We start from the raw sequence: 10,804 nt of genomic DNA, 5'->3' as shown, positions 1-10,804 counted from the left end.
TTGTGAAAATTACGTACCTTGGATGCTGGGACTAATTACACTGTGTTCCACAACACAATGGTCTTACAGAGAGGCGGTCAAGATGGCGGGTTGCAAATCGGTAACACGTGCTCCTTCCTTCCTCACTATGGATGTTATGGCTTCCTTGCGAGAAGCTTCTGAGGTACGGCGTCGTTCCTTGTGACACGATGGAGCGTTCCTCACGAGACGAGATGATTTTCCTACACGTGGCTTCCGAATTTTCCGAACACGTTACAGATGTAGGCCGTTTCGTGCTTGATCGCGCAGGAACGGGTCGATACGATGTTGGTTCTGCACTGCGATACGATACGAGATACTTTCCGGCGACACGAAGCCCGGGTTTCGGCACCACTGTTTGATTTAATAAAAAAAAGAGTGCAGCGACGAGAAGGATTTTCTTTGTTCTTCCGCGTGGATTTCGGACAAGGCACGACGCTTGTGAATACGGCGATATGAAAAACACGTTCTATTTGATCGAGATCTCAATTGCTACTGATTGAGTGTGTTAGAGTTCACTATTTTATACGTTTAGAGTTCACTATCCTATAATCTAATCCGGAAGTTCATGCATATTTATTTATTCTCTTGGTATTAGTTAATGTATAAATAGAATTCATTTTATAGGCGTAGTAACCCTACTGCTAGGTGATAACAAATTGTAACAAAAATTCATTTTCAAAATATCAATTACTTAACAACCACATTTCATAAGGACCACTGATGTTTTCAATTTTCCATTTGATTGCTTATTTTCTGTCATTCCGCCAACTTACCCCGGGGCTGGGGTAAGCTGGCGGCTTTTTCGTGTCAAATATTTTTGTCTCTAGAAATGAAAACAACGTATCAATCATTTTCATAAAATTCAAAGATGTTGCCAACAGTCTACGCTTTCATGTAACGTGTTCTATTTTGCAAGATCTATCAAAATCAAAGCGGTAAAAAATGAAAACTGAAAACACCGCCAACTAGCCCCGGTCTCCCCTACGAAGTTTGTAGATGTTCCTTGTGAACATCATTCATTCACGCGCGCATTAATTCATTCTGTTTCCGAGTGCGTATCAATACGGATGTCAAAATTAAAGCTAGTTGTGTGTGTGTGTGTGTGTGTGTGTTAACCTTACTATCTCCCACTAGCTGGTAGTGATTTACAGAAAAAAGATGTTTGCATGTATTTAAACATTCATGCAAATAACTTGGTTCACGGATTTAGGAAGGTGTTAGCTCAATTGATTTTCCGATGACCCATTTCGTGTACAGTGCCAGACATGTTCCGAGATCATCGTTCCATCAACTAGCCCCGCCTTACTGTAATGTTTGTATCAATTGGATTGTAACATTACAGTAAAACTTTCGATTCCATTCAAGCAGGAAATCGACGCGTATTTAGTATAATGGTTCAATTTGTATATATATAACATAACACATGTGTACTAGAACTTACCATTTTTTCAGTTTTCTACCTTCATTCCTATCTCCCATTTATGTCTCCTTTAACTGTCATCCACATTTCTTGAATTCCTGCTTATTTAAGAAAGAAAAGGGGAAATAATGAAAAAGAACCGATAGACTCCGTGTTTTCCTCAGCGCTTCCGTTTCTCCTAGTCTGGTGTTACTGCCTGTTGGACTTGTGTAAGTTGTTCCATTGGAGATCTCCAAGGAGCTGTAATTGGAGGAAGATCTGACTTCAATCCAGAAGTATCAGTTTTTCGCATTAATATGTGTACACTACAAAACAATCCCGTGTATAATGCAACCATTTTTTGAACATTTATATGTACATATACACACATAAACACATACACATATATACACACATGTATACATAAAAATATACACATACATGCATACACACATATATATACAATTACCTACATACATATACGCATTGTAATACATGTATACATACATACACACATATACACAATTACATACATATACTCGAGTTGAAGGAGGACCCCACGATTAACAGCTCAACTATACAAGAGATTATTACCACATCACTGGGTAAAAGGGCAGAAGTTAAAGCCTTAAGCCCGTAGACAGTGATTATGTGTATAGACCAGGATGATATCTTTTACGGCTCATATATGTACACATCGCATGACACAACGACCACATCACCAGCTGGTGGAAAATAACAAGATGGCAAAAGCAAATGGGTCCGTTTTCAACCAAGAAACCGCATCAGTGTTCGTGAAACCGACCGACAAGAACTCAATTGATACTAATATCCTATGGACGAATCCACGTGCATTCATTTTGTACAAGGATGATGTTACATTGGGTGGGACCCTCGACAGTGAGTTGAATCAGGTGGAATATCGCTGTGTGCGGGTCCCACTCTTTGTACACATGCAACCGCGATGGTGTTCAAGTCGTCAAATAAGCCACTACTCATTGCAACGAGTTATCTAACCAAAACACCAGCGTACCTCTCGACTCTCTCGCCACGTAACAATTGAACAATTGTGAATGGGAAGCAACAAGGGGCCAGAGCTCACAGACAACATTCAACTCTCAGGTATTCAATGAACAACCCCACCCTACAGCGAACAAGAACAGACACACACACTCATTCCGTCACCCTTACAACCCTTGCACAGAATCCACCTCTTGCAATCGATTCATTTGGCGAACACAAGACGCACCGATTCAATACACATCAATCCACCTCTCGTCAGAGCCCCACACACCAGGCGCTCCCACCCACGAGTCTCCCAACAGCAAACAATGCAACACCACGCAAATCACTCTCTATCAGTCCCCCATTCCGTGGGTAAGCAATCGCTCCCAAGAACCAACACATACACCGTCCACAAGATCTCTCTGTATCTCATTATCAAGCACGACTCACACGACACATCATGCTTCCGTGACCGGTACGGAACGTCAAAACTAGTCACATGCAGCTAAATGGAGGCAGTCACATACAACATCAACAACACGGATAAAAATATAAATATTTTAATGTCTATCAAAACATATTTAAATTTGTATGTATGGAGATGCTCGGAGATCTGCAATCTGTGAAAAAGAGTAAAGAACTGTGTTTGTTCTCCGAACACATACAATAGCACCATTCTGAGCTATTCGTATATTATTACATTATGTATTCGTTGCTGCCACTTCCAAAGTTCCAAACTGAGCCGCCAAACAATTCGAAGACCTGCACACATTTAACACATTCTACACACCATATACATACCCTGCCCACTTTTGTCAGTAGTATTCGTGTAAGAGACCCTAAACATAACAAGAGAACTCAGTTTCACCATCAAAAAAAAGAGACGCTGATAGAGAATCGCGTCGCGTATAGCCACTTACATGCTCAGTGGGGCGAGAGAAGGAGAGAGAGATTAAACATTCAGATCACATTCTACTCGCTCTTCTCCAGCAGCACCCACAATTACAGCCATTATATGACCAAGTTCCTTCATCGGCACACACACAAATAGACGCCATCTCAATATCAGATGTGATTCCTCCTCAACAGGTCCACCCCGCAAAAGAGAGGCTCTCTTTGTTCACCCTCTCTTCCGCGAATTACTCGGTCACCTTTCTGATTTTCCGTAAACTGTATGCATAATAAGCTAGTAAAAACCTTGATCTTTCGAAACATACCGATAAATGTTTAAAAAGTTTTATGGTTTCGCGGCAACAATCGAAAGAGAAAGCGAAAAAAAGAGGGCCCTCATTCGCAGATCGGACCCAATGAAAAAAAAAGTCTTCATAATATGAATATATTATAGACGATTACGCGTTCCCGTGTACGGGAATACAACTTAGTACAATGAGTTAAAAATTAAAAGAAAGGGTACTCATCCTGATGGCCTTGCAGGCAAGGTACATTCATGAGGTTTTTGCTTGAGGCGAAACTAAATCACCACCCAACCACCGTGAACATGGATGAGCTGGCTGCGACCAGAGTTAGGTCCGACTCAGCCCCGGGATCAAGCAACAACAACAGGATATATTTCATTCTCTCTTCAAGCACTAACACTGTTGCTATCTTCCAACATAAATGCACCACACAATCCACCATCTATTTATTTCTCCCACGGAATATCAATTGCTTCTGTTGGAACTTTTTAGTCTACACACTACAACATAACGTCTGTATACATGATTTCTCACTATCATCTAATTTTCGCAACACCTGACTACTTGGCTCTATATGCTTAGCAGTAGATATTCATATATGCTAACCAATTTTCAGTGGATCAAAACATATCCACCACTAGCAATAACTAGAAACTAGCAACTGAAAACTCTCTGACTGGCTGTTCGAAGCAAACTCATGTCAAAATTAAAGCTAGTTGTGATCCCAAAAGTATTTTATTCGATCATTAGCATCATTGATCGTAGAAAAGTTGCGCAGTGAGGTGTGAACTTGATTGATCCACAGTTTATAAAGAACAGTTGCGCAAAGACTGAAGCAAATCTACCTATTGAACACTCAAAACGTCTACCTATCGGACACGAAGATTAACAATGCTCGAATGCGTGGGGAGTATCGTTATGTGATTATAATTATGAGAAAAAATTCAATGATGTAATATTAACATTATTTAAAACCAGGCATATTTCGCTTAATGACGATTATTAAAAAATATATGTTCACTGATATTCGAATTTGGCACTATTTCAAACACCGGAACAGCTCTGGGTAGTGTTAATAATCTTCCACCGACAGTGGAAATATGAAGGTATTTCTCATAGTTAAAGTGCAGCTAAAATTTTGACAAATTTGTGTATGCATTCCACTTATACATATGTACTTATTCAAATTTATCTTACGCTGCAAATTCGACTGTTTTTTGTCACACCCCAATCAGACGGCAAGCGGCAAAAATCAATGCATTTCGTTCTTAGTTGCGGATCAGTTGAGAACCGGAAAAAGCTTAAAATCTTTATACGATGTTATTTATCGTACTGATTTTTACAAAATAAAACTAAACACTTAATTTTCAATTTTTAAATGCACAAAGTTAATTTCTAACTGAAGCGTTCGGGTGAAGTCATTTGAAATTTAACTAAAAATAAAAGGTTGCCAAAATTTAAAAAAGACCAATGATTGGTCCAATGTTGCCAACCCTCTTTACGCAACTCTACTATTAAAAACTCTGGATTGATCCTGTCTGGCGTCATATTTTTCGCTCTTGTGTCAGTGTTTAGTGTTTTCCCGGTAGCGCAAATACAAAAACTTCAAAAATTGATGAAAATCAGTTTTTTCGCATTATGCACTTGCAAAAGCAGGCAATTGAAGAATCAAAGCAAAACTAAAACGTGTTGTGAGACACCTGTCTGTCAGGCCTGCAATTACAAAAAGGATGATGGGTTAATTTTTATAAAGAAAGTGAATTTCTAAACGATATTCTTACAGGTAAATACAAATTATTTTGATATGGAATATAAAAGTTATGGTAAGAAATTACTTTTACTTTATTGCGGTAAAATTTTGGTAAATTATAGTTCATGAAGTTTTGAAGTATTGCAAAACCTACTCTGAATTATAAAAGGTTATGTTATTTTTGTCATATTGCGACTATGAACGTCCTGCATCACGTCGGAGAATCCATCCGTCCAATAAAGGAAGAATATGCGGTTTTCGCAGCTTTTCTTACTTGCAATAATATCCGCCGAAGTAAAATGAGCTGAAGCTATAATTTCGACGCTTACCGGAGAAGTGCAAGAGCTGCTTTCATTTATGAAACACTGGATAGGGAATTTTGAAAAAGGTTGTAAAATTTCCGGATGCACAAAAATAGCTCAGGCACGCGTGAACAACACATTTTTCAATCGCGCTTTGATTCGCCAATGGAGCAGCTAATTAGTGTTGGCAGTGTAAAAGTGGGAGTAATATTTCTAGAGAAAATTTTCAATAGGACGTAAGTAACATTGAGAGCCTCTCTTTACTTTACTTTCTCTTTCGTTTATTACGACGTCATTACAACACTTGTATTAATTTTCCAGTACATATCGAAAGCCGACGGTTTTTACTACAATATTATGCAAAGAGTAGAGTAGTAAATGTTGAAATGGCCGAGTAATGAACAGAAGAGAAAGACCTCAAAGAGAATCTCTCATTGTTACTTACGTCCTATTGAAAATTTTCTCTAGATTTATACCTGGCGCAACTGGACAACCTAGTTGTCAGCAGACAGAGAAAGCAAAATGTACCATCCATTCCACTGTAGCATTAGCTTGAATAAACACGTTCACGATTTGCGTCCCGAGTTTCTTTCACATATCACGCGTTGTTCCGGTCATTCGGTGTACTGTGCTGCCTGTTGGGTGTTGCCTCTGAGTTTATCTCCAAGAGGTTATGGGCCTAGGTGATGCGAAAGAACTGTTGGTGAAGTGTTAAAATTTGCGAGAATTTTGTTTTTTCTTCCTCTGCCCGAGTGCAATCGAGGTTGGCTGTTTACGGCTCGTAAAAGGCGCGTGTTGTGTAGCCACCGACAAACTGACATGCCAACTACAACGATTTCAGTGATAATTTTTGGCAAATAATTTAAACTCGGAACAGTAGCTCCATCTGTATAATGAGTTACACATCATTACTCAACGTGTCTTACGTAAAAGAACACTAATGTCCTCTAGTAAAAGTCTGGACAAGACATATTCAAACGAGCAGAAGTTTTTCGAATTCAAATGAGCGGAGCATCGTATATTAACGTTTTAAGTAGAAAGTATTGTACGTTTCATTGGAAACGAGTCGTTAAATCATTTTGAGGCGACGAATTGAATTGGCGCATTTGATAATAAATGCTGAAAAACGTCGAAAAATATGTATTACCCAAGTTTATTGTGTGCTAATTATTTACTTTAACTGAATTTCTCAATAAAACTGCCTAAAACTGTGCTTCTAAAGTTTCAGGTTTTAGTATGTTTTGTTTACAATAAGGTTTTTACACAAAATTGCACCACCTTTTATTAAAGTGTAATCCCATAAGAAATACATTGCGACGAATCGCGCGCCGAATAGCGCTGCGAATCTTGCTGCGACGAAAAATAATCGTCGTGTCTCCTTTGGAAAAGCACGCACAATTTTGCGGTATTGACTGGCTTTGTTCTCTGGTTGACTCCATGAAAAGTTTACCCTGATTTACCTCATATTTTGTCAAATATTGCTTATATATATTTACAAAATTTATTCAGCTGGTTATCAAATGTTCAACAAAACGAGAACATATATTTCTAAGGTTATAGTTTCCTTTAACTATTTCAAGTCTAGCCCAACTTCTTTGAGCCAAGTGCCTTGAAACTATGATCACAGATAACAGACGTTTAGGCTAGAACAAAATTTCTTCAAAAACCTGTGTAAACTTTCAAATTGATAAACGTTAGAAACCCGTGTTTCACTGTTGCCATCTGCGCAACTGTTTGCTACACGCGTTTGACAGACAGCTGCACTCTAACTGCATTGCATCGATCACTGCGCCATCTACAAACGTTTGCCAAACGTGTTTCAGACGTCTGATTTATTCAGAATTTCAGTAGCGGGTATTTACACACGATTCAAATCGAGCCTAAACGTCTGTTATCTGTGCTATGATTGTCTATTTTCTCTTGTCCAAACTTCTACTGGAGGAACTCTAGTGACAGAGTAGCTTCGATGATTATTAGAGAGTTGACTGAAAATTTCGTAACTCGTACTGTCAAACGAACGTCCGTTTGACAGTACGAGTTACAAAATTTTGCGTCGACTCTCTAATAATATCTTGCCAAATTTGAAAATACAGTGTCATGTCAGTTTGTCGGTGGTGTAGCTATATTGCACGTTCACCATTGTATCTTCTTTTGGTTGGAGTACGCGCTGCGGTTAACGTTTTTTTTCACTTGTTTCTGTTCGTTGATAATACGAAAAATTGATGGAAATGAGTGAGAAATATATGTTTGCACGACTCAGTAACCAGAACTACCAAGTATGGAAAACGCGCATCGAAATGCTGCTAGAGCGCGAGGAGCTGTGGAATGCTGTGGCAGGGATAATACCGGAACGGCCTGGACGAAGGCCGATCAGAAGGCTTTGGCGACTATTGTTCTTTATGTCAAGGATAGTCAGTTAAATTTGGTTCGAAATGCTGTATCTGCTCAAGTGGCATGGAATCAACTAAAAGAATTCCATGAAAAGGCGACGATGACGTCACGAGTCTCATTACTACGGCGCATTTGCAGCTTGAACATGGATGAATGAGGTGACATAGAGAAGCATTTCTCGAGGAGCTATTCGACCGACTGGATTGTGCGGGTCAGAAACTAGAGAATCCGTTAAAAATAGCGATGATATATCGCAGTCTTCCTGAATCGTATAGTAGTTTGGTGACGGCACTGGAAAGCCGGCCGGATGCTGACCAGACTATGGAGTTTGTAAAGCAATAACTATTCTATGAGCATCAGCGGCGAGTAGAACGTGGTGTAGACACTGGTGAAAAAGCTACGAAAGTTCATAACAGGGGGCCGAAGGAGAAGGTCTGCTATTTTTTGTAGAAAACCTGGTCATTTCCGAAGGGATTATCGACAGCAGCAGAGCGACGAAGATTCTGATAATGGCAAGCAGGACGAGGTGAAAGCGAAGCAGGTTTTGAATAAACCATCTCCGATTTGTTTCACTGCTGGACACAGTCGGCGCAAAGGCTGTTGGTACGTAGACAGCGGGTGTTCACATCACATGACGAACAATAAGGACTTCTTTAGCAAACTGGACGAAGGTTCACGGATCAAGGTGGTATTGGCGGATGGTTCTGTACGTCGGCAGGAGTTGGCGAAGGAGCGACAAAGTGTTTTGATGGCAAGGGAAAAATGATTGATATTCTATTTAAAGATGTGCTCTACGTGCCTAATTTGGATAGTGGATTGCTATCCGTACATAAGCTGACGCAAAAGGGATTGAGGATAGAGTTTAATGCAGATCGTTGCGATATCGTGAGTGCTACGGGACGTATTGTTGCAGTGGCGGAACTAACGGACCACATGTATGTGCTGAAAGAAGTAAACGGAAAGCTGAACAAGAAAGTTCGACGATCGGAGAGTTGTTTGCACGTGTGGCATGATCGGTTTGAGCCACGAGATGGATGGGTCAAATAATATCGTAGAGTCAGGATTCGGAAATATTGGTATTGCGCTTCAGGAGGAGCCAAATGAATCACAAAAGTTTCCAGATAAACATATGGCGGATAATAAGGAACGAGTGGACGGCTTGTAGAAAATCAGGAGTGTTTCTGAAACGATTTGACGTTGATACCACGGTAGTGTCGGGCCCCAAACGTTTTCTTAGAGCTGTGACGAATGAAAATTATTTGAAAGCGAAGATGATGATAATGTGTTGTGGCTTATTAATTTTGTTAACCATTAGTAGTTTTGGGCAAACTGGAGTCAATTTTACAGAAATCTACATTTTGTTTGCTTGCGTTGTAGCATACAAATACTGTGATGCAAAAATCTAGAGAAAATTTTCAATAGAACGTAAGTAACATTGAGAGCCTCTCTTTACTTTACTGTTTACTTTCTCTTTCGTTTATTACGACGTCGTTACAACACTTTGCACTAATTTTCCAATACATATCGAAAACCGACGGTTTTTACTAGAATATTATGCAAAGAATAGAGTAGTAAATGTTGAAATGGCCGAGTAACGAAAAGAAGAGAAAGACCCCAAATAGAATCTCATTGTTACTTACGTCCTATTGAAAATTTTCTCTAGAAATATTTAGCTGCATCGGTCGAGCAATAACAAGTGTAATAGACTTTGTCAATGTTTATGTAAGTTCAAAGATTGAGGAGAAATATTAAGAAGGAGTGTGGGCAGTGCAAAAGTAGGAGTAATATTTATACCTGGCGCAACTGGACAACCTAGTTGTCAGCAGACAGAGAAAGCAAAATGTGTCATCCATTCCACTGTAGCATTAGCTTGAATAAACACGTTCACGATTTGCGTCCCGAGTTTCTTTCACATATCACGCGTTGTTCCAAGGTTGTTCCGGTCATTCGGTGTACTGTGCTGCCTGTTGGGTGTTGCCTCTGAGTTTATCTCCAAGAATTAGCACGTTATGAAACGTACCAAAGGTCTTAGCATAAAGGTACGCAAAGAGTGTGCAGAAAGTGAAGTCGAAAAAAGTCTACCTATCGAGCAAAATTAGAATCCAACTTTACTGCAGAGGTATCAGAGATGGATTTCAATTGTGCTCGATAGGTAGGCTTTTTTTGACTTCACTGTTCTCTATAGACTGTGGGAAAGACTAGTGGATGCTACAGCACTAAATACACGCCATTGAAGTAAAAAACATCAATGGTCCCAAGTAACTTCCCTGGTGTATTCCTGACGTAAAAGTAAATGTGAATGCCTGGCTAAGACAAGACGAGACCAGAGAAAATAGGGAGAGAGACAAGAGTAAGAATTATGATTTCAATATTTTGGCAACCGCTTCCACAGGCTGCAAATTAAATGACTCCTATTATATTTTGAAAATAAACCGTATGGTGATCGTTGGATTTGTTTAGCATATGATATGCATTTTGAAACAAAGAGATGAAATATTTCAAAAGCTTGTTTTTATTAATACATATTCTCTAGAATGCACCTTACAATCTCGATTTAACTAAGTTCGAACGAAAATTTAAATTTCTTGTTTGATGGATATACAATACTGATCTCCTCCAACTCAAGCATGCGTAATGTTTATTTACAATGCACGAATGGTCTGCTCAAATATATAATATATCGGTACAATCAATGACAAGTCCGGCAGTGGCGGACATGTTTTGGCGGATTTATTCCTTG

Source organism: Topomyia yanbarensis, chromosome 3, assembly GCF_030247195.1.
Source record: "Topomyia yanbarensis strain Yona2022 chromosome 3, ASM3024719v1, whole genome shotgun sequence".
Classification (NCBI taxonomy): domain Eukaryota; kingdom Metazoa; phylum Arthropoda; class Insecta; order Diptera; family Culicidae; genus Topomyia; species Topomyia yanbarensis.
This window is presented reverse-complemented; position numbering follows the sequence as displayed.